Here is a 25,007-nt window from a genome sequence, read left to right as displayed (position 1 = left end):
TCCAGCCCTATATTGATGAGAAGCTTTCTGTTTACTTTTGTACACTTTTGTATACATGCAGTATGTTACAGTTTTTGCCCTGTCTCCATAAGTTTCAACACCTGAATAGTTCATGAAGGAAGGAGAGTACTGTAAAGGTGACTGTTTACATTCAAATACTCACTAAATAGAGCATTAAACTATACATCGGACCAGAAATCTCAAGCTTTCTGTTTTTGTCTTCATTACTGCTATGCTTTCTCAAACATTGTGGTTGCATTGCCAACAACATGCATCAAGAATAAATGAACGCTGACTCTTCCAGTTATAAGCTCACAGAAGGAAGTGGTGCTATGTCTTAAAGTGGTAGAGCACTACCTTGAGCAAAAAAGCTCAGGGACAGGACCAGGCTCTGAGTTCAAGTCCAATGACAGATAAAACAAAAACAAAAACAAAAAACTAACGCACAGAAACCTTTGTCAAAGATAGCAGCACCTTCTATATTACTATTATCATCATTATTTTTACATATGTTGACACTTAGGAGAAGGCAACAAGTGTTTAAATAAAACAATTAGTTTATCCACAGTTATGTCCATTATTAACATTTTTGACAATGTTCCCACCCCAACCCCCATATCTAGCACAGCTAGCACCATCAAGTAGATAGATTTTCTTTCCACATATTTCTTGAACTTGTTAGAATGTGAGTATATGGTAGGAACTCAAAAAACATTTGTACATTTGTGTATTTTATGTATACAGGGATTCAGTGTTACTTTATTATTATATAATATTCCTTTAATTGGTCTTGATTAAAAAAAAAAACAACAAGAACCACAATGTTAAACCGGTTGTGGATTTTCCTGTTGTAATCTCTCCATTAAAAAAAAAAGCTTGTGGATGGAACACTTTTTTAACTGTACACTTGAATGATGCTTTTGTGACATTTATAGGAGGAGAGTGGGTGGTTCTGAAGGTATGGAAATCTTTATGGTTATCAGATTGCTAGATTTTTCTTTCTAGTTCCCTCATTCTCTGAGTCTGAGAAAACATTAGTCTCTGCTGGTTGGAATGAAGGCTAGAAACCAGCAGCCAGTTCCTGGTGCCACCACCATCCTTGAAAATGGCAAGACAGACATTCCCACATTCGCTTCTTTCATGGATGATTACAACAAAATGGAAACCTTGTGCTAGAAATTGGCTAAGAGTATTCAGTGGATGAAATATCAGGTTACACAAATGACCAGAGACTAGCTGGATAAACAAGATAAACTCAGAGTTGCATTTCTTCCCAGAATCTCAGCCTAGAGCTTTGGGGCATGGATCACCATTGTGCTTGTAGTCTATTTTTAAAATATCAAAGAGAAAGACCAGATGTCATAATGAATTAATCTCCTGGACTTTCAAATCTGGAGACACAGGTACAAATTCTCCCCAGTGGAAAGTAAATATGAATGTTCTGGCTTCTTAGAGATCCCTGGTGCATATTTCATTCACCCCTAAATTTGACAATTTGACAGGATGATCCCAACATCTTCTTTTGCATCATGACTTTGAGGCCTGAGAGCTCAGATGAGGTGAGGCGGGTGCCATAACTGAGTAGAGGGGTGAGCCCACCTCACCTCCCATTCCCCTCACCACACACATACCTCTAGGGATTCCACTCTATTGTGCAACATTTCTTCATCAGCAAGCTCTGGATCACACAGCTGTTGTTGAAAAAGACAGGAAAGAAAGGAGGAGGAGCTCTGGCCCCTCAACTGACTTAGTGATGGAGAGTCAAAGGCCATCAAAGTGCAGCTGCAGAATCCATCAGCATGGCCACAATTCTGTGAGCTGAATGAACATTCTCCCCTGACAAGTGTCCCCTTATCAAAGCACATCTCCACTCCTTACTGGAGTCAATGTCTGAGATCCCATCCCTGACACTACAGCAACACCACTAACATTCGTGTGCCAATCACCATTCCTCTTGGAGTCTTTCTTCAAGATCAGATGGCATCTCTTGGTGCACCTGTGGTATCCCTCTGTATCCCAGCATTCTATTTTCCCCCACCCCTCTTCCAGCATTCTTTCTCTGTGGTAGCCTATACTGAACTGTTTCCCACACTGGACCCTAGAATCCATAGGAGCAGAGAATGCACCTGCCCAAATCACTAATATGCCTTAGTGCCCAATAGAGTGTGTCTCTCTAAGCCCATCCCCTGATTTATGCCTTTCTGGGCATCTCAGTAAGATCTTCTGACTCTGTTTCCAAAACACTTTACAAATCCCTTTTGTAGAGGCTGGGAGTTTGGCCTAGTGGTAGAGTGCTTGCTAGCATGCACAAAGACTTGGGTTCAATTCCTGGGTACCATATACATAGAAAAAGCCAGAAGTGGTGCTGTCGCTCAAGTAGTAGAGCTGTAGCTTTGAGAAAACACAAGAATAGTGTTCAGGCCCTGGGTTCAAGCCCCAGGACTAGGAAAAAAAAAAGGCCGTCTTGTGTGAGAAGATTCTCTGGGAAGGCAGACGTGTGTAGTGGTGGTTTTCCTCCAGAGTCCTAGGATGAGGGCTGGGTACCCTAGGTTCTCTACCCACCAGGTATCTCACCAGAAACCGTGTGCATCCTCACATGGGAAGAACAGCTGGGTATGATGATAGGGACTGACAGATGATTTTTCCCTCACAAAGACACATCACAAAGGGATCAACTCATGTCAAATATGTTACCCAGAATAATTAGGCTTCAGGGAAATACAGAATTCAAACTCTACTCATACAACCTTACTTTATGTTTTTCTTTCACCCTAAGTTGGGTTTTCAAGTTGTTCAAGCAGAGTTTTCAAGAGGCAGAAGAAGGGAATTCTTTCCCACATCTCCCCCAGTAGCTTTCCCATGGGGTCCCCACATGAAGACAGACTGGCTGGTCTAAAGAGGCCAACTGTCCACTTCTCAGCTCATGTCCAGATGCCCTGCTTTTATTGGAGTTCAGCTGTATCAAACTATGAACATATGTTTCGTAAAAAAGTTATGTCTTTTAAGGCCTAGTAAAGACATTTGAAACATTCTTTCCTCCCCATCCTCAAGAAACCCGGGAATGAATTCCTTACCAAGAAATCAGAGTCCAGGGAAAGGGGAGAAAGGAGGCAGCCAGCAAGGGAGGAGAGAGAAACCCAGAGAACAGATCAGTTCAGGCCAAGTGCACAGACCTGCAAAGACCAGCCTCCAAGCCTCTAATCGGAAGTTTCAAGAAGATCTAGAATAACCCATTCGCTTTATCTTCTTTCTTTCTTTCTTTCTTTCTTTTTCCAGAGAGAGGCAGGGGGAGGAGATATCTTTCTGAGTGTCTCTACATCTCAATGTTTGGGACAAGGTTGTGCCAGCTGTCTTGAATGTGGGCAGTAACATCTCCTCCCAGAATTGGCCTTTTAAAGGGAGCAGGTTTAAAACTGTCAGCAAGAGAAAAGGCCAAATTGCTGTCATACTTGAGTCCATGGGCCAAGGTGTTTGTAAGTGGTTTGGTATGCGGGTAGGACAGAGCCCTCTGGAGGAAATGCTATAGGACTCTCTTTAGTCGTGAATTCTCCTCTTGCTCCTTCACCGAGTACCAGTCCCTGTTTGGAGAGAGGCAGAGAGACCCTGCCTCAAGCACAGAGTAGAAGGGCTTATCCACTGTTTCCCCATGGAGAAGGACAGCAGGAATTTCCCAGTGACACAAGTCAGGACTCATCACCAAAGTAAAACCAGAAATTAGAGCACACATTGCATCGGTCTGTGTTCAAAGTCAGGGGATGTGGGCCAGGAGGAAGCTTGGATGAGAGAAGAGATGGAGAGGATTAAGCCAGACAGTGCTCCAATGACTGTTTAATAGCAGCTCTTTCTTTACCAGGGAGCTAAGGAGAACACTAAAAAATAAAGTAAAATGATTAAAAATTTCCAAATTAATTAACAGAAGTTAATTCCAAATGAGCTCAAATAGTATATATTTTTTTAGAAAGACAAAGTCAAAATCCATCAAAATCAGCAGCAGGAATTGGGTACTTACAAGAGGGGTGGGGTGGGGGTAAGAGAAGAGAGGCAGACAAATGAAGTGAGGGAGAATGCAATCAAGAATTCATTGTAAGCCAGGCACTGGTGGCTCACGCCTGTAATCCTAGCAGATCTGAGGGTTGCAGTTCAAAAGTAGCCTGGGCAGGAAAGTTCATGAGACTCTCATAACTGAATAAACTACTCAGAAAAAGTCAGCAGTGATCAATTGCTGGTGGCGGAGTACTAGCCTTGAGCAAGAGAAGCTCAAGGATGGCACCCAGGTCCTGAGTTCAAGCCCCAGGACTAGCACAAAAAAGAAAAAGGCATTTATTGTATATACCACAAATAAGGAAAAAGGTGGGTCAAATTGGGGACGGGGGAGAAGGTTGAAGAATGTGACTCTGATCAAGATGTATTATAAATGGCTTCATTAAATTGCACCTCCTTTGAACAAGTATTTAAAGACAATAATTTTTTAAAACATGGCTGCAAAAGTTCCATTGCTTCCTCAGTTAAGTCTCCCCACCCACTGTCAAGCAATGATGGGAATTTCACCTGACGTTCACCATCAGCTGACAATGTAGTCCTTGCCAGCGCAGAAAGAAGCAAACCTAAATTCTAATCTTGTGTTTTGCTCCGTATTGTTGGTGAGACTTTAGGCAACATATTTAATCTAGGTGAACCTGAGTTTTCTGATAGGCAAGATTATAAATAACTCCTTGGAGAAACTGACCGAAAGGCAGCTTCGAAGTCTGCGGAGCCATCCATACTGACCATGAATCTCCCTAGCTCCTGTTTTTTGATCCCTTCTACCACAGACACGAGAAGTTTGAGAACTAGACATCACAAACTTGCTTTCCACCAACTTACAAACAGCACGGTCCAGTGGAGGCTTAACAATGAAATTCATTCCTGGGACATTTTTAAGTTGCAAGAGAATAGGGAGTGTCTTGTCCTCTGCTGTTGCTGGTGGCAGTCACTTTCCTCCCTGGCTGGTCTCCACATGTAACCCCAGGCACCAGCAGCAGGACTATAGGCTCCATATCATTGACCTACCTAATGTGATAGAATCTGAAAGCTAAGGTAGTCCACTTCACTTTGGGAATTTCTGTTTTCCACGGAGTAGCCAGCACTTGTATTCATTTTCTATTGCGACATAGCCAGTTGTCTCCGTTTGAGTGTCTCGAAACAGTTCTCATTTCTTATCTTATACTTCTGTGGGTCAGGTGGGCTCCACTCACTTTGATGCTTGGGGTGTCAGGAGGCTGAAACCAAGCAGCCTTTCTCGGAAGGTTCTAGAAAGAATCTACTTCTCAGATAACTCAGCTTGTTTGTAGAATTCACTTCTTCCTTCTCTTTTTAACTCAAACTGCCATTCCCATGCTGGGTGCCAACCAAGGGCCTTTTTCAGCATCTTAAAACCATCCATGCTCCTGCACATGTGCCTTCCTCAACCTTGAAACTGGTGATAGTACATCGAGCTGCCTCAAAGCCAGCAGCCAGATGTCTGATATCCAGTTCCCCCTCATACCACTACCCTGGCTAGGTTTTCTGCTGTCACCCACAGAAAGCTGTCTGCTTTGATGGGTTCATGCCATCTGGCTTTCTTAAACAGCCATATAATATCACATGAGTGCTATTCGCAGATTCTAGGATCTGGAGAAGTGCCCTTGGAGCAACCATTTTGAAATTCTGCTTCCTGAAATTCTGCTTTCAAAGCCTGGGGCCCTTTCAATGTCCTTAGTCATCGGTGATCTGAGATCACCATCTACAAGCAGACTCTGAGTAAAGAAAAGTAATCCTCAAGATTTACATAGCTTTACCCTGGAATAATCTGGACATTTACTTAACAGACATCAGTTCAAGGTACAATCATTTAGCTGCTGTCATGTACCAGATGGTAGGGTGTGTGTGTGTGTGTGTGTGTGTGTGTGTGTGTTCGTCTGGGGCTTAAGCTCAGGCTCTTGCCGTCCCTGAGCTTTTTTTTTCTCAAAGCTAGCACTCTACCACTGGCTGGCTTCAAATCATGATCCTCAGATATCAGGCTCCAGAGTTGCAAAGGTTATAAGAGTGAGCCAGATACCCAGCCTGTGTCACTCTTAAGAGAATCTAAAACAACAGCAACAACAACAAAAGAAATAAGAAATCTTTCCTTGTGATCATGTGGCAAGGACATTTCAACGTAATGTAACATCAAAGATAATAAGAGACATTAGGTTCAAAGTGAAGACTCATTCATATTGAGAATATTGGTTAGATATCTATTCTGGGCCAAGCATTGGCATAGGCACCTGTGAGCTAAAGATTAATGAAGTAGGTTAGTACCTTGGAGAATCTAGTGCCAAAAGAGGATTCAGCTACAATAAACAGTTACGTGAAAATAATACCTGCATTTTAGAGATTCACACAATCACTAAAAACTGTGTGCATATTATCCCACTTGACCTTTACTTTTAGCCCAAGATGCAGAAAAACATATTTAAAACAACTGTTTTTAAATTTGACCAAAAACAATGAAGGCACTTTTCTAGGAAATGGAACATCTGGATTGGAGATCTAGACAGACTAAATTCTAACCGTTCCCCATTAGTCGCTAACAGAAAAGCCTAATGGTGATGCTCTGCTCAAGTCTCAATAGTGCTACCTGCTGCACCATTCTATCTCCATTCCAACTGCCATCCCCACACGCGATCTTCCCTTCTCCTAGCCAGCACCTACACTCCTTCTTAGAGAACAAGGACTTTGAGTCTCCATGACCCCTACAAATGATGCGACCAAAATACCTAGTGCATGGCCCTGGGACCACCTTAATCAGGGCCTTCTGCATGTGAGAGTAGGCCCAATTCCTTTGTCTTCTGGATGTCAGCATATTCCCAGGTCCTTTATCCCAGGACACTCTCAAGGTGGGATTGGTCAATATTAAGTTTGTCTTCAGATTGGGCAAAAAGTACCCTTTGAGACTGCGTCCTTCCTCAGCTTTGTTCCTTCTGCCCTCTGTCCCTCAAAATTGCTTTTCTACTTACTTTTTCTTGGGAACTTCCTTATAAACACCTGCCCACAGATCTGCGGAGATCTGTAGTAGTGGAGTAGTGGGAAGAAAACATTTCAGTCAGAGATGGGAAGGATGAGGGGAAGTCAGAGAAAGGAGAAACAAATTGAGGACTCAGGAGCAGAGGACAAAGGCCTCCTGCACCTGCCAGGAGTTGGAGCTCTAAGGCCAAGAGGAGGACATAACAATATTGAAGGTGACATCCTAATCATATTTATATTTTTCATATGGCAAATTTTTACTAGAACATTACAATGAAGGTAGGAACAAGTCTATGTACCTGGGAAATTTCCATGAAAACCTATTTAACTTGAAATTCATGAAGAATAAAATGTATTTTCCCAGTTACGACCCACATTGAATATACTCAGCAGCTCTACAGCACCCATGGCCATAACACCAGCCTCTGTAATTTCAGAATATTGGCATCATTGCAGAAAATTCTGTTGTATTGTGCTAATCTGTCCTATGAGCAAGTCACGAATAATTGTGCAATCAATTGTTTATTTTACATGGCTCCTTCTTTGTCTTTTTAAGAAGTCATGTTATATGCCATTCTTATTTTTTCTCCAAAAGAATCGGAAGATTCTTTTGGTGGCCCAATCGATATGGCTGTACAGCCACTTGTACTTGGCCATCAGATTGCAACAATGGTCGTTGGAAGGCCAGGACTGCAGAAATTCCAGTAGTGGGATCTTCTTGGAATCCCTACCTATTCACTTTGCTCCTTCTGAATACACATAGCTCGAAGCATGTCTTCCAAAAGCAAAATAGTATTTGTGAAAGAGGCACAATTTGAATTCTTCACATGATATGCCGTTACTTTCAGTGCTGAGCTCTGGCAACATCAATCTCTTGGTTCTACCAGGGAATTAAAATTTTATGATTAGTATAAAATCTGCCTAAGTGGAACTAGAATTTCACTTGAGTTGCTACCTTCTTCTAACTCTTAGTCTATTCTCCCACAAGAAGCAATGAATCAATGTCTCCCACAAGAATCAATGAATCAAGAATTAATGTCTCTTTCACAGACATCCTACAATAATAAACACAGAGAGTTCATCATATACATAGAAACTTAGAAACTTTATCATCAACATAAAAACTTATGTCAAATAGCTAGGGTGTCAAACTCAGGGTTTTGATTGCTTGGCTTGGTGTACTACCATTTAAGCCACACTCCAGCCCTGTTTTTGTCTACTTATTTTAGAGAGAGAATACTCACAGACTTTTCTATCCAGTCTGGCTTTGAACTAGGATTATCACTGTGAGCCACCAGTACCTTGACATCAAATGTTCTTTAATCAAAGTGTCATGCTAGAGGAAAAACGAAACACAATATTAACAATGAAGTCTGCAGTACAGATCCTAATGACTGTTCATTCAAGATTACCAGGAAGAGTCCATGTAATATTGTTGAAAAACTGCAAAACTGCTATCTCATATGTTTCAGAGTCTAAGCACACATTATAAAAGCTCACCTCTGTAGCCTTACAGTAAGAGGAGTTGAGTTATACCTAAGGGAATAAGCAAATATCTTTAAAATAAAAGTAAAACTTCAACTGAATGTGATTGTTTTAGCAGTCTTGATTTATAAAGAGCTTGATTTATAAAGACTAATAAACAAGTTCTTAAAGATGAGTCAGCTACAGGATTCAGAGGCCACACAGAAAAGAGATATAATATTACCATGGCAGAGAGGATGGTATTGAAATCGATGGGATTTTCTCTTTGTTTCCCACTTATTCCCTCCTCTCTCTCTCTGTCTCTGTCTCTGTCTCTGTCTCTGTCTCTCTCTCTCTCTCTCTCTCTCTCTCTCTCTCTCTCTCTCTCTCTCTCTCTTTCTCTGAGCATAGTTACTTCTGTTGCACTTGCACCTTCAAGAAAAAAAAAGGTACACAACATTCCCTCTCTTTTGGCTCTGATTCTCCCAGTGTAAGGAGGCAACAATAACTAAGTTCTTGGCGTTTTCCACTTGATTACAGACAGGCAGACTGTGCTGTACATTACGGTCTGCAGTCCTGCCACTAGATGAAAGGAAGAGCATAAAAGCATCAGCAAAGCCAGGACTCCGCTTTTCCTGCTCTAACATGCCATCAAATACGGATGGGAGCACTTGACTGCTGTAGGCATTCTGTTATTCGTGTCCTCCGGGTTCAGCTGAGAATGTCTGGGATCAACAGGTGGCCTTGCTAATGGAACAGATTCATTCATTGTTTGTGTGTTTAATGAATCATTGAGTTACCGATCAGCAATGAGCAATGGAAGCTGTTCAAACAGAAGGGAAGCCCAGCCATGGGGTGTTGCGGGGGGCCAACACACTCCTTTGAAGCACGGCTGGCCCCATGGGGAGGACAGGAGGCCAGGAGTTACTCCCTACAGCTCCCAAAGAAATGGGAGCAAGAAGAAGGTGTTAGTTCTAATTGGATGATGAAAGCCAGCTCAGAAGACAGAGACCAAAGGGCCAAATGTAAGAAGGGGAGGAAGAGAAAACATCTAAAGCAAATGTGGAGGTAAAATGGAACGACAGGTGTTTGCATTGAACCATAGACTAACCCTCATCTCGCCCTGGGCTCCTCAGGAAACCCACCGAGTGGGAAAGGAGTGAAAGAAGTAAGAAGAAGCTGGGCAGAGCGAAGGATTCCACCGCTGGTTTGTCTTGCAGAGTTTACCACACAATGTCATTTGGGGAGGCCAGGCTGGCCTTCCTCGTGGGATGTCTCCATGTTACACAGCAGGCCATTCCTGTACTGGAACTAACGTATGGCAGACTGGCACCATATTTAACAGGCTGTGTCTTATTCCCCTGCAAGTAAGACTTTGTATTTGCTACTTTGATTGAAAGTCTGATTTGTCAACAGATTCTCAGATCATCAACTGATGGTAGTAATTCTTATAATTAGACACACAGAAACGACTTTGTTACTGATTCACTGACCATTTCTGTCAAGTTCTTGGCGTCTACCTTTTTTAGTGTCGGGTTAGTTACATTCGTCAGGTAGTAGGTGCATTACTTCTCACACATGATACCCCTTCTCAAGTTTTTGTATCCATTTCCCTGCTCCCTGAACCCCTCCCAATCATCTTCTTTTTCCCCTTCCCTTCCCTATTTCAAATAAATAAATAAATGTATTTACAATATAGCAGGTAACAATGTCAGATTACACTTTCTATCATACTCTTTCAGATTGGCTGACGTATAGTTGTTGAGTATAAGAGGTCATTCAAATTTGATTGTTGCTTTTTTTCAGTAAAAGCAACATAAGTTGGTTTAACAAATAACCACTACACATTCTAACATCAGTATAAACTTCATACACATCCAACCAAAAAAAAAAAAGAAAACCTTTTAACAGAACTGAGATTTGAACTCGGGGTTTTGCACTTGCAAAGCATTCCTTTTTGCTTATTCTTTGAATATGGTTGCATGCTTTATCCAGGCTATGCCTGCTCTTTTTTCATCTTGGAGCACATTTCTTCACGGGTAAGAGCCATGCCCCAGAAGTAGGTTAGGCCATTTTTCATCCTAACTGAATATCTCTAGTTTGCACTTTCTCAATGCAACTTAATCATTCTTTAGATCAACAGAGCATACTTCAGCTACTATGAGCTTGGAGGTCATCAGACAGAATTTTGCTTCTTTGAGTCCTTGTAACCACAGTTGTTCATATTTCTTGTAGTGAACATAGCTCATGCTATTTCATCATACCAGTCTTTCTGAGGCAAAGGATCAGTCACTTTCTCCTTGGTTCCTATTTTTATCACTTTTGTGATACATGTATATATATATATATATATATATATTAAAGGTATGGGGCCCATGAGAGATAGGATTGAGTGTGGTTGGGTAACAAGAAAATTGTTGTATGGGTTAAGCAATGTAGGTCAAAGTTGAATAGTCTGTAATCAGGCTGGGAATAGAAATCTCCTAGATACTGTCTCTTGTCTTCAGCTTGGATTTTGATACCTGAGGCTGATTTTGAGGATTGCGACACTTCTGTCAAACCCAAGTCTCCTCAGCCTTCAGGGTGATCAGACAGAGACCCAAGACAAGGCAGTCTCCTCCATTTAACTTCATAAGCTATCAATATAACTGCATTTAACTTCATATACTGTGTTGCTATTAACTTTTTCTCCACGTGCCATGAACAAAATGAACAGAATTGAAGAGTTCCAGTGAACTCTGGGGTGCCCTGAAGCTTTCCTATTCCTGGATTGAGGTGATCACAGATTTTCAACCTCATGTACCCTAGACAAACATGAGGGCCATTCTCCCTCCCAGATAGTAAGAAAGAAGGAAGATGGGGGAAAGAAAGCAAACAAAATCTCTCAGAATTTACAAGTGCATTCATGAAGAGACTCGTGAGGAGACCTAAGGGAGAGCAGCATGAAGTCTGAGAGAGCCAGAGAATGAAGGCAGAACTTGTCGCTGGCTTGGCCAATGGCAGATCTTTGAGCAAGAAATCCTGCACGAGGGATAGCACGGTGATAATATGCTTATGTGTCACCGGCATATCTCTTGCTATGGGTTTGTGCTTAATCAAGCCAGCCTAAATCTTTTTCTAACTAAAGATCTTAGCTATTCCAAAATTAATTTACTTCCATACGTTCTCTTCAATAGAGCCTTCCTTTCAACTAAGAGAAGAATGGGGGAGCTACACAATGTCACTGCCATTTAAAAAAAAAGAAAATCCAAGATGTCTACACACACGTGTGTCCTGTGTGTACGGAACTCACAGTGCAGTTTCCTGACTGAATGTGTGTGGGTACAGTGGAATGTGAACTCCTAGACAGGCCACATGGTGATGGTGGACCTGTGACCTCATCCCCAGCTAAGGATGCCGCCTTTGCTAGGTGACACTGAAGAGCCAAACTAATCCTCAACATCGAGATATTGGTCTTTGAAACTGTTGACCATCCCTTTCAAAAGAGGTGGGGAAGAAAGATGAGAAGGGTGACATTGAGCAAAATAATGCAGTGTACTCATAAACTAACATGCCTAATCAAAGCCCTTTGATACACTACTTAACAATAATTTTATTAAAGGCCTTAAGGGAAAAAAACAACCTCTGCAGCTGTTAGGAGCTAATCAGGAGATCTGAGAATCATTGTTCAAAGCCAGCTTGGGCAGGAAAGTCCATGAGATGCTTATTTCCAATTGACTAATAAAAGCCTAGAAGTGAGAGGGGCCGGGAGTTTGGCCTAGTGGTAGAGTGCTTGCCTAGCATGTACGAAGACCCAGATGCGATTCCTCGGTACCACATACATAGAAAAAAGCCGGAAGTGGTGCTGAGGTTCAAGTGGTAGAGCTCTAGCCTTGAGAAAGTCCAAGGACAGTGCTCAGGCCCTGAGTCCAAGCCCAGGACTGGCAAAAAAAAAAAAAAAAAAAAGCCTAGAAGTGGAACTATGGCTTAAATGCTCAGAGACAGTGCCCAGGTCCTGAGGTCAAGCCCCAGACACACACACAGACAGACACACACAGACAGACACACACAGACACACACGCACACAGACACACACACACCCCTCTTCAAAACATATTTATATTCTTGTTATTAATTCCTTAGGAGGAAGATATTCTTACCACCCAGTTTTAATAGAAGACATTAAGGAACATAATCTATCAATGGTTTAAATTTATATAGTTAGCTAGAAGGTAAGCGGGGATTGAGACCTGTGACATCTAGTTCCACATTCCTGTGCCCAGACACCACTCTGGGTTCCCTGATGTCTTAATAACGAACCTGACCTTACTCATGTTTTCCTTGCACCATGTGCTCCCTAGTGCTTTTCTTTCCCACCCACCCCCACTGGAGATAGGCAGTGATGTTGTGCCTGAGGAAACCTCAGTGGTGAAGTGAGAAGGGAAAGCTCTCTGACCCCCATCCCCTAACCTGATTCTGAATTCACTATTTCTCTGATTCACACATCCCTGGAGACCTGGGACATGACCACCTTTCTGTTCCCCCTGTAATACCAGGCTCCTTTCCAGCTTAGAGCCTCTCTCCGGACAAGTGCCTCTGTTGGAATGTCAAGTCCCTGGATTATCATGGGATTAGCTTTTATTTTGCCATTCAAGTCACTGGGTTTTTTTCTTCAGTTCCCTCTTCCATGAGCCTGTCCCTACCAAATCAAGCCAACTACCCTGCCCATCACAGCACTTAACTCTCTGCCAATCATTCTGTTTCCTATTTGTTCCCCTACCTTTACTAGGTAAAAGACCAAGAGAGTTATCAGTCTTCTTCATCATTATGTCTCCAGTGACCATGTAAGTTCATAGCAACCACTCTGTATTTGCTGAGGAACTACATTCAAGAAATACAAGTTGCACAATGGAAGCATAATGAAACCCAAAATGGATAAGCATTGGAGTTCCTTTCCAAGACTCACTTCTGGGAACAGAGGGGTTGCCCTGAATCCTATGGTTCCTCTTATCAGTGATTTCAGAGTGACCATACAGACCCACAGAGATAGGTTAGTGTGGATCTTTTCTCTTCTACCTCTTGGTGGTAAGGTGGGGGTCTTCAGGGATATCATTTCTAATTACACTTCTTTTTTTTGCCAGTCCTGGGCTCGAGCTCAGGGCCTGAGCACTGTCCTTGGACTTTCTCAAGGCTAGAGCTCTACCACTTGAGCCTCAGCACCACTTCTGGTTTTTTTCTATATGTGGTACCAAGGAATCGAACCGGGTCTTCGTGCATGCTAGGCAAGCACTTTAACCACTAGGACAAACTCCCGGCCCTCTGATTACACTTTTGCCTCATAAGCATAAAGTAGCCCGCCTCCACATCTCGCACCGGAACCAGCATTTTCCAGCTGTGGGTCTGAAGATTCTGAACTTCGAGATCAGGGTGAGGAGGCGCGCTGCACTGAGAAAGACTGAGCACTGAACTCTTAAAGGGGCTCTGCAACTGCAAAGCTTTCAAGACCATCACCAATGGTGCCGGTTTGTTGCCTATGGCTACTACCTGGTACCAAGGTAACCCTTCTGGGTTATCGCACCAGGCCATAGCAGACATGTCACCTTGGGTTTGGTCAAAGTAAAGCCTATGAGGCTTGAGGAAGCTGCGTGGAGTTTCTGGGCAGGGCAGCTACAGAAGCTGCTCCTCCCAGCTCAAAATAAAGAGAGGATGCTTAATGCACAGCTGCCTCCCCAGGAGCAAAGGCGGGGTCCCCACCCAGGTGAGTCACTGAGACTGAGGGAGAATGAGGAGAACTAACACTGAAGTCAGAGATGTGTCACATTGTCACCACCTGGGTTTCAGAAGGATGGTTGAGGCCGTTCCCAGAGCCCAGGGATAGAGCTGGTTTCATTGTTCTTAATGGTTCATTGACTTTGACTTCTCCTTCTCCCTACCAGCCAGTTTCAGAACCTCCAGATGTGTGAAAAGATACCCTTGCTCTCTGTCAAATTCCTCTACCCATTCCCCACTGCCTCCTACATCAAACACCTGACATAATAACAACTCAAGACTAGTGATTTTCTATCCTATCATAAAGAGATTACAGGGTCAGACTTAAACACTTCCTTGACTCATTTTTGGTCAAGAATTTCTTCCTTAAGCATTACTAACACATCTCTTGCTGCAATGTCAGCCAATTCTTCCTACTGAATCTACTATGAAGTAGCAAAATCATGAATATCCGTATTCTTCCTGCTACTTGAAAATGATTGCATCAACTCTTACCTTCCACTCCACTCAATTTCATGCCCTTCCTGTTATAATCTTTCTGGTAATTCTTTTTTGAACTTTAATTCTTTGGAGAATTTTTATAGTGTGCAAATCAGAACTGCTCTCCTAAGGCCTTTGGAAGATCTTAGAATAGCAAAAAAAAAAGTTTCCTTGCAATTTTTGATGTTGCCTTGATGGCTTATACTCAACGTGGGACTTGAGTGTCTTGAAACAGCCTCACCCAATTCTCCCCCAAACAGCACCGCTCACATTTGTCCCCAGATGTACAATACAAATCTTATCCAGCCTCACCTTCATGTGTGTGGTTTCCTAAATTTCAAAAATTTGCATAACATTTCTTTTCAGTTACTGTGAAGTGCTAGAAAACTCCACCAGCTAAACAGAGATGCCTGGACACAACCAACAGAGACCTGGAACAACTCTGGCCACAATACCATTCAGATGTGGCCAACCTAGCTTTGTTCCTCCTGAGTCTTTGCTCAGCATCACTTGTTTCTGAGTACCGGTGGTGAAGCAGGAACCCCACAGCAAGGCAGCAGTGTCTCCCGTTAGGAGTATCTGTGGGAAATCCAGGCTCAGCTTCCTTCATTCTTTGTCTCCTTCTCACTCATAAACAACTCTACATGAATCTGCATGGCTAGGGACCTTTTGTACCTCTGTCTGTCATACATCCTGGCCCACTTTTGAAGTGTGTGTGTAACCACCCTTAATTGCGTGGAATATTCTGACCCCAACTTCATCCTCAATGCAGACTACTGTCACACCAACTTAAGTAAAGTTTACTTATTGTTTTTCCTCTTGGAAGTTTTAAGATAGATACTGAGCCATCCAGTGCTGCCTGGAGTTGTCCCAGCTTGTATTCACAGACTGCAAAATTATTACAGAAGCTCCCGTTTTATCCTCCAAGAATACTTCCCATTATCCCCAGTAGGTGTCTGCAACCTTGGATAAGACCAAGGCATCCATACCTATGATAAATTCATTTAGAACATAAGCATAGCAAGAGATTAACAACAATAATGAAACAATTATAAACACTGTAATCAAATTGCCACCATCACTACTCTTACATCTGAGGAAAGGACATTGGTATGTAAAATGACAGTAACCTGATCTGACAGTAACGGATCTGTAGTATTGGGACAGTCCAGCTGATAGCTGAGGCAGACGTGAAGCAACTAACAGGCAGGTTGTGTCTCAAGCAGGTTGTATGTACCGGCTGGAAACATTAGGCAAATATGATTCAGCCCCTTGATTAGACAGAGATTAGCATGAGAATTCATTCCAGTCCTCAGACTAGCAGGTGCTCTGCCACACAGGGACAATTCCTGAAAGGATTTTGTCCAGTGCTTGGCTCACAATGTGCATTCAATAGAGTTTTTACTTTGCAATTCTACTGTACTAGTTGTAACTGCTAATTGAACTGTACCGGTATTGACAATTTTTAATGTCTTCTCCCTAGGCAATCATTGATATAACCACACTATGGTGATTTTCCTGCTCCTACTCTGCTCTCTGGCTTCTTGAATTAATGTAGTCCATATGATGTTTCAGAGCACTTTGGTATATATTCACTTCTTTCTCAGAGAATACAGTGAGGTAGGTAAAGAAAATTCAGCTACCTTCTCTAGGGAGGAAGGGATGGGTTCTGATCCAATGATGTAGAGCCATCCTAGGCAATCCACACAGGTAATTGATCAAATAGTTAATGGATACTAATTCTTTATGAAGCCCTTTATGAAGAGCCATCACAGATACCATGCAAAGATGATTATTGTTCAATTAGATATTTAATAACAGAAAGTACTTTTTTTTAAGTACTGGAGGGGTGGCTCAGGTTAGAATACTTGCCTGGAAAGTGCAAGAACCTGAATTTAAGCCCCGGTACCACCAACAAAAATAAAGAAGGTGATAGTCTTGTATTTACTAAGACAATACTGCTTATCATGTTAGCACTCTTCCATATCTAGAACAAGCAGTTCAGGCAATATGAGCATTTCTCTTCATTCTCCTGTGCAAGTACTCAACACCAGTAACACTCTCACAACAGAGAGCACCTGACTTCCATGATGACAGACATGTACAATACACGCTTATCTATAGAGAAGACTCAAAAGTCCATAGAATACTGAAAATATAGCAAGGACTTGAGTTATATTCCTATTTTCCAGAATCACCAATAACTTTTGCAGATTAGCATAGCCTTCTTGATTATTCTTCCAAGGAGGAATGAATTTGTGTAGGGACAGGGAAATCATAGAATGGCCTAGAAATCTGCTACACACCTGCTACACTCATTGAGACATCTGAATGAAAGCTAAAGGATGAGTTGAGATAAAAATCCACTAGAAAAAAAAATCTGATTAGGAAGCTTTACACATAGGACCAAATCGTCAGATTCCTGAACAAAATTGAGTGTGAAATCATTATAAGGACTGTTAGAAAAGATCTGAAGATTTAGCCACACTGTGGCTCATGTCTATAATCCTAGATACTCAGGAAGCTGAGATCTGAGGATCAAGGTTCAAAGCCAGCCTAGGCACAAAAGCACCTAAGACTCTGGGTCTTAGCTCAAGGGTAGGCAGTAGTCTGAAAGACTCCAGTTGACCAGCTGGAGGTGTGACTCAAGGGATGGAGCAGCAGCCAAGCAAGCCAACCAAACATAAGGCCCTGAGTTGCCCTGGTATTAGATTTTTGAAAATCAATAAAAATAATCAACATGGCTCTCAACAGGTACACATCTAATAATCCAGCTAATGAATTGGAAATAAAGCCTAACAGCAAAGCAAATGATCTTTATATCTAAAAGAAAACCTCCTTGAATTCTAATACTTACACTTAGGCTGCAATGACCTTAGAAGAGAGTCCTTTAGCAATAGGGACATTCACTGGTTCTGGAACATCTCTGATGAGCCTGGCTATCTAGAAACTCCTCCTCATGCTCAAGAGAGGAAAAACAAACCAGAGAATTTCTCTGTGCTTGAACTAAGAATTTCTCTGTGTTTGAACTGGGATTGGAACTAAAGTGCTGCAACTCTTGCTTGTTTTTTTGTTTTCTTGTTTGTTCAATGTTGGTACTCTATCACTTGAGCCACAGCTCTCCTTACAGCTTTTTGGTGGTTAATTGGAGATAACAGTCTCTTGGCTTTGTCTGCCTGGGCTGGCTTTGAACTACAATCCTTATATCTCAGCTTCTTGAGTAGCTAGGATTATAAGCATGAGCCACTAGCACCAGCCACAGAAACATTTGCTGTTATTTAACACTTTGTCTGCAGTGGTTTCAAAACCCCCCTCTACACAAAGTCACTGGGGAATTGCGGGCACCAATAGGCTTAGAATATCCCCTCAAGAAGGACCATGCCTAATTCCCTGTTTTAAACGTCACCCTGACATTTTTCTCCAGAGAATTCATCATCATCATCATCGTCATCATCATCGTTGTTGTCACATTATTATTTTTATTTATACTAGAATCATCCATAATATAGTAAAAAATATTTGACCCTGTGGGCATTTTCCTTCTCTGACTGCCTCCTGTTTCTCCCATAAAGGGCCCATCATTTCTGAGAAAAGCAAGAGGAAATGGGATGGGGAAAGAGACTGTCAGGGTCACAGCATAATGCTATTAGTCTGAACTCTCCCATGACGGATCCCTCACTGGGAAAGAGGATTATATGCAGAAGGAAGATAACCTCACCAGACAATAACCTCCTGAGATTCTGTGCCACCATGTACAATGGTATTAATTTGATTATCCTTCAGAGAAAGAGCCAAACTCAGAGGCCCTCTCAAAACCAAACCAAGCCTTTCAAAGCTTGCCCATCTCTAATGAGCGAGGGCTTTTCAGCAATCATCTAACCACATGATTTCCTTAATTCTTAGCTGCTTGCATAACGACAAAGATAAATGTGGCTTTTTCCAGCTGCTTCTAAAATAAGTTCAAGATTGAATTAATATGAATGGAAATACTTTGTGTTCGTGTAAAGGGCTGGGAGGAGAAAATACATATGGAGGGTTTGCCAACACCTGCTAAATGCTCACTGAGTGTCCCATGTTGAGGAGAGAATAGTAGGAGGAAAGAAAAATGAACTACTGGAACCTAAAATCTCAAAGAAGAAAACCCCTCCCAATTACGAATTCAGCTTCATCGGGAGCCAAAATATTCCAAAATCCCAGCAAAAAAAAAATAACAAAGTAGACTTCATTGCTTGAGGAAATGTTTCAAAATTCTGTGTTCCATTACCTAGTCAATGAAACATGACAGTAAACAAAGGCTGATATGTGCTGGAATGTCTTCTATCAATACATGTCCTCACCAAGCTTTTCCTTGAAACAAGAAGTATAATGAATAATGAGAGGCTGAGGATCTAAGAGCAAATATTTAGAATACAGAGGCAAGTTACTGTATTTGCAAATGAAGACGAACCCACAATGCAAGTTTCATACTGAATGAGGCTCTTGTCCCAACAGGAAGTGAGGGGACCCTGTCTGTTAAATTATCATATATAATCAATGCTCACTGCTATGCATCTCTGTGCTCTTAAATGCCACTTGTGCACAAAATGATGTGAATTAGAAAGAAAATAATAAAGCTGAGTGTTGGTGACTCATGCTTCTAATCCTAGCTATTGGGGAGGCTGAGATCTGAAGATCAGGAAAAATTCATAAGACTCTTATTAAGTGCCTTGAGCTGGAAGTGGAGAGATGGCTCAAGTGGTAGAACATCAGCCAAATGTTAAGGGGCAGCACCCAGGTCCTGAGGTCAAGTCCAGTACCAGAAAAATATGAAATAAAGAAAGAAACAAAACTTACTTTGGTGTGTGCAGGAAGACTTTCTAATAGGCAAAAATTGAAAGGGAAGAAAATAGCACTGACTAAGCAAAGAAACACTCATAATTCCAATCATGGCTATTCCAAGTGCAAACATACAACTGAGCAATACAGATTACACAGGCTAAGTAGAAACTGCCACGAACAAGAACTGTCTCTCTGGAACACCTTTTTTTTCCTGTCAGTTGTGGGGCTTGAACTCTGGGCCTGGGTGCTGTCTCTGACCTCTTCCACTTGAGCCATAGAACCACTTCGTTTTTGAGTGGTTAATTGGAGATAAGAGTCTTATGGTGACTTCTGTTTGGCTTGGCTTGAAAATGTGATCCTCAGATCTCAGCCTCCTGAGTAGCTAGGAGAACCGGCTTCTCCAAAACCCCCCTTTCCTCTATTGGGGTTGTAACATCTGACAGGATGGCATGGTTCCATGAGCTGATGTGAAGCTGTCCCTGTGAACAGGAAAACAATTAAGACACTAAATCCAAGTCCCAGCCGAGTTCATTCTTTTGTTCTATTTCTTTAAACATAGCTACAATGCAAATTCTTCCTCTTCATAACTGGAGAAACCTTAGCTAATAGTTCCATGATTAATTTCTAGAAATGGTTTGTTTTTTTTCATGCTGATAAGTAATTTTTTGGTTAGTAACAAGCAGGTCAAAGTAGATCCAACTATGCAAGCTCAATTAGAATTCATAATTTAAGAAAACATGTGGAAGTGGGCTGTGGCTCAAGTGGTAGAGTGTTAGCCTTGAGCTGGTGAGCTCAGGGACAGTGCCCAGGCCCAGAGTTCAAGCCCCACAATCAAGGAAGGAAGGAAGGAAGGAAGGAAGGAAGAAAGAAAGAAAGAAAGAAAGAAAGAAAGAAAGAAAGAAAGAAAAAAAGAAAGAAAGAAAGGGAGAGAGAGAAAGAAAGACATGTGCCAGATTCTAGTGGCTCATGCCTGCAATCCTAACAGGAGGCTGAGCTCTGAGGTTCACAATTAGAAGCCAGCCTGGGAAGTGAAATCCATGATATTCTTTACTTCAATTAACCAGAAAATATGATATGTCTATACACAATGGAATTTTATTCGTACAATGATGTTGTATACCATCTATAAAGAAATGGAAAGATCTGGAAAAAATTGTATTAAGTGAAGTAAGTCAGGCCCAGAGAGACAAATGATACATACTTTCCCTGGTATGTGGAAGCTAGATTTAGTTTATAAACTTATAAGTAAATATATTGGGTAGTAAGCACATGTAGACAAATGTATTAACTGAAATAATGTAGATTCAAGGTAGGTCTCCTTAGAAATGCAAAAACAATATTTACCAAAATAAAACATCAAGAAGCCAATACTCAAAAGGGGTGGGATGGAGTCAAGGGGAAAGGAGTAGATGAATGAAGAGAAGAGGAAAAAAATTCAGGCAAGTATCCAACTTACTTCCAACAAATTAAGAAAAGTGAGGGAAAGAGTAGGTTCGGAGGGGTGGGGAAGAATGTTGAAAGGGATCACATTGGTCAAGATATACTGTATTTATAAGCTGCTTTGTTTAAATGGCAACTCCTTTGTGCAACTACTTAATGATAATAACAAAAAAGAAATTAAAAAAAGAAATGAAAATGATTTTTAAAAAGCCAGGAGTAAAGGTGTGGTTCAAGTGGTAGAATGCCACACTTGACTAAAAAAGCCAAGCAAGAAAGTGAGAGGCTGAGTTCAAGCTCCAGTGCCAGCAGAGAAAAAGACAGGAGAGGAGGGGAGAGGAGGGGAGGGGATAGGAGGGGAGGGAAGGGAAGATGGGTTTAGGGGAAGCTTATCATTAACTCTCATCTTTCTTTGAGCCTCAGCAAGTACCTTATTAACCAACTTGGCAATTGTTTCCATTATATTCTTAAATAATATAAGCCATGAAACTAAATAACTTTTTTAATATTTTTATTGTAATTAATAAAAGGGTTACATGATATTTGCCATACTGCTTTCCATAGTGGTTGAATGAGTTTGCACTCCCACCAACAGTGTAGTAGTGATCCCTCCTGGCCACATCCCCTCCAGCATCTGTTATTATTCGTTTTCCTGATCCTGGCCATTCTAACTGGAGTGAGGTGGAATCTTAGAGTTGTTTTGATTTGTATTTCTTTTATGACCAGAGATGTTGAGCATTTCTTCATGTGTCTATAGGCCATTTTTGTTTCTTCTTCAGAGAAGACTCTCTTTAAGTCTTTGGCCCATTTTTTAATGGGATGGTTGTTACTTTTGAGATTAGTTTTGGAGTGGTTCAATTTTTTGAGCTGTTGATATATTTTAGATATGAGGCCTTTGTCTGTTGTATGGTTGGTGAAGATCTTCTCCCACTCTGTAGGCTTCGTAATTAATTTACTAGCTATGTCCTTTACCATACAAAAGCTCTGCAGTTTAATGCAGTCCCACTTATCCAGCCTTTCTCTGATTTGTTGTGATTCTTGGTCCTTATTAAGAAAGTTTCGACCTAAATTGAGAATTGTTGTTCAATTGGAAAATTTTCTCATTCTCCTCTTATGTATGAACAGATGAAAATGTAACCCTAAGTTTAATTGTTTGTAGTCAATAGTCAGTTTGGTGTTCCTATTATTTATGTGCTAATGAATATAAATTGAAATTGATTTCCCTGTATGGCTTGGACCTTTGCATTTGGAAATTAACCTGTCCTTGCAGCTATAATAAGCAGTGTTGCCAAATCCCCAACAGCTCCTGATCTTTGGGAATTGAAAACAGAATTAAAAATTCCAGGATCTCATAGAAATTTCTGAAGTTATTAATTATTCTGTATTTTAACATTATTTACTAAAGAAAATGAAGCTTAGGATTTTTTTCCTAATTGTTTGGTTTAGGGGTGGTTTGGTTTTATTTTGGGAAATTACTTTGTTTTCCTTTGCTTTTAGTATTTTAGTAGTATAGGACAGACTTCCATGTAATGCTAGTAGGAATTTTTTAAAAATGGTACAGTAAGGGGCTGGGAGTTTGGCCTACTGGTTAAAGTGCTTGCCTAGCATGCATGAAGACCCGGGTTCGATTCCTCAGTACCACATACATAGAAAAAAGCTGGAAGTGGTGCTGAGGCTCAAGTGGTAGAGCTCTATCCTTGAGAAAGTCCAAGGACAGTGCTCAGGCCCTGAGCTCAAGCCCAAGACTGGCAAAAATAAATAAATTAATTAATTAATTAAATGGTACAGTAACTTTGGAAAATGAGCTGTCAGTTTCTCCAGAGCTCAGTGCAGGCTTGCTTCCATCTCAGCAATGTGGAAGGTGTTGGTAGCAGGATCACTGTTTGAGGCTGGCCCCTAGCAAAAAATTCAAACCTATCTGAAAAATAACTGACGTTAAAAAAAAAAACTGAGTGTGTGGCATAAGCAGTAGAGGGCTTGCCTAGTAAGTTCAAAGTTATGGATTCAAACTCCAGTTCTTCTACATTATGAAAAGTTGGGGGTCTTTTGTTTGCTTGTTTTTCTTTTTAATTGTTGGGATAATGTATACAGGGGTTACAGTTACTTTTGTCAGGTAGTAGGTGCGTTACTTCTCACACATTTATATCCCCTCTCATGTGTTTGTTTTTCAAGTAGATCAGTTGTCATACAAGTCCATTAGTATTCCAGGGTACGATGATTTTTTTTTCTTCTCTTGAAATCCAAGGCTAACACAAATTTCAGAGGGGATAGTTTTAATCTGAAGCCTCTTCATTTGTTCTTAAATTTTATTTAAATTTTTAAAAATCTCTTAATACTGTCTTGACCCCTAAAGCATGTGTCAGACTGTGTCCCCATCCTTAGGACTTTAGAAATGTCACTGGAGTCTGGGATACTGATGGGAAATCCATGAATGGAAGAATCTCACTGCTTTAACTTATACCACAGAATGTCGGATGGTTCCATTTTGCAAATTAGCAAGTGAACAAACCAATGTAAAGAAATAAGGACAATGCCACATAAAACACGCTCCTGGTTTTTTTTTTATCTTGACAAGGCATGGTCCCATTTTAATGATTTATGCTAATGTTTTGTTATACAGTGGTTATGGCCTGAGGTGTATTTTATAAGACTAATGAAGTCTTAGCAATTCCAGACATCTTCTTCAGCATTTTTGTATTATGTCGTTGCTGAACTCTTCTCCCAGAGACCACCAACCACTGGGTGCTTAAAGAAGTTTATGAATTAGTGAAATGAAAATCAGCCCAGTTCTCAATAGTGACAAGTCCACTGGCAGTTTCAACAAATTCTGCATTTTCACACAAGATGGTCTATTGGTCTTTATCACCATGAGGGACGAGCAAAGTGCTATGTTTAGGGTTCAGCAAACATCAAACCATTTTTTTAATGTTTTGGGTTTGCCAAAATCCAAAACACGTTTTGCCCTCAGCATTTTTCCCTTCATTTTCAAACCCCTGTGTATTTGAAGGGAAATTTAATCCTTATGTTTCTGACTCATTTACACTTAACACGTGAATATATTGTTTCATAAGACTTATTTGAAGTCTATGAAGTCTTGTAAGTCTTCTAAAGCCCTTTTTCCATGGTGTCAGGAAGCTGTGTGTTGCAAGGACATGTGAACTTGGATCTTCAATGAGTGGAACGAGTTTGAAACTCGAGTTTATAAGACACAAGGTTAAATTGAGTTAAACATGATAAAACCGATCCTTTCCCATAATTTTGCCCTATAGTTTGGCATATGGCTGTTCACAATAAAATAACTTGACAGTAGGGAATGGTAAATTCTTGAAATTCATGTGCCTTTGTCTGTGACCTAGAGTTCCTTAGGGAGGGTAGGGCTAGGATCATGTAGTATCTGCACCAGTGATACTCAGTTGAAGTTCTAAGCTTCCTAATTCTGCGTCCCAACCTCTATGGAAGCCGTGTCTCCTTAATGGGAAGCAACAGTCCCTCTGTAGACTTCCCCAGGCTCATGCAGGGCTGTGTGGTATTTGAACAACAAATGCCTGTATTCTACAGACCCAAGATCCAAACCTAGTGAGCCCACTTCTCAGCAGGCAAGCAGCATGCTGTGGGACTGTTGTGTGGACAACTCCCCCCCCCCCCCCCCACCCCCCGCCCAGTTAGAGATTTAGAAATAGAAAACAGAGCAGGGATCAGGGCAAGGCATTTTAGTGCAGGGATTCTGGCAGTGAGTGGTACATGGATCTAGAAAATTGGTATGGGAAAGGCACCAGAGCCACTTCCAGATCCTACCTAGAAGGGACATGATTTGAAATGACTAGTGGTTAAAAGCCAGGATTTTAGATTTAGTACAATCTACACTTGAATCTTGATGGCCTCTTCCATGGCTTGGGAAGTGAATGATGTTTAGGAGTCTGTTTTCCAACTGGAAATGAAGATTTTACAATTACTAGTTTGTAAAGTAATCCCATATTATCACTGTATCTGACTTTGTTACCTGGTATATTATATAAACGTTTATTTGTTTATTTGAA

At 41.2% G+C, this 25,007-nt stretch overlaps 1 long non-coding RNA gene across 1 annotated transcript in view; it reads right to left on the bottom strand.

Annotated features, from left to right (window-relative positions):
- Positions 1 to 8,273: 8,273 nt before the first annotated feature.
- LOC150055159 (uncharacterized) overlaps positions 8,274 to 25,007 on the bottom strand; it is a 32,574-nt gene continuing 15,840 nt past the window's right edge. Inside the window, exon 3 of the long non-coding RNA XR_016537684.1 lies at positions 8,274 to 8,359. This is a non-coding gene — a long non-coding RNA (uncharacterized LOC150055159). The remainder of the gene's footprint in view (positions 8,360 to 25,007) is intronic.

The sequence above is a fragment of the Megascapheus bottae genome, chromosome 14 (genome assembly GCF_031878675.1).
Source record: "Megascapheus bottae isolate mThoBot1 chromosome 14, mThoBot2.hap1, whole genome shotgun sequence".
NCBI classification, from domain to species: Eukaryota; Metazoa; Chordata; class Mammalia; order Rodentia; family Geomyidae; genus Megascapheus; species Megascapheus bottae.
Note: the sequence above shows the minus strand (reverse complement) of the source record. Positions and strands in the feature narration are given on the sequence as shown.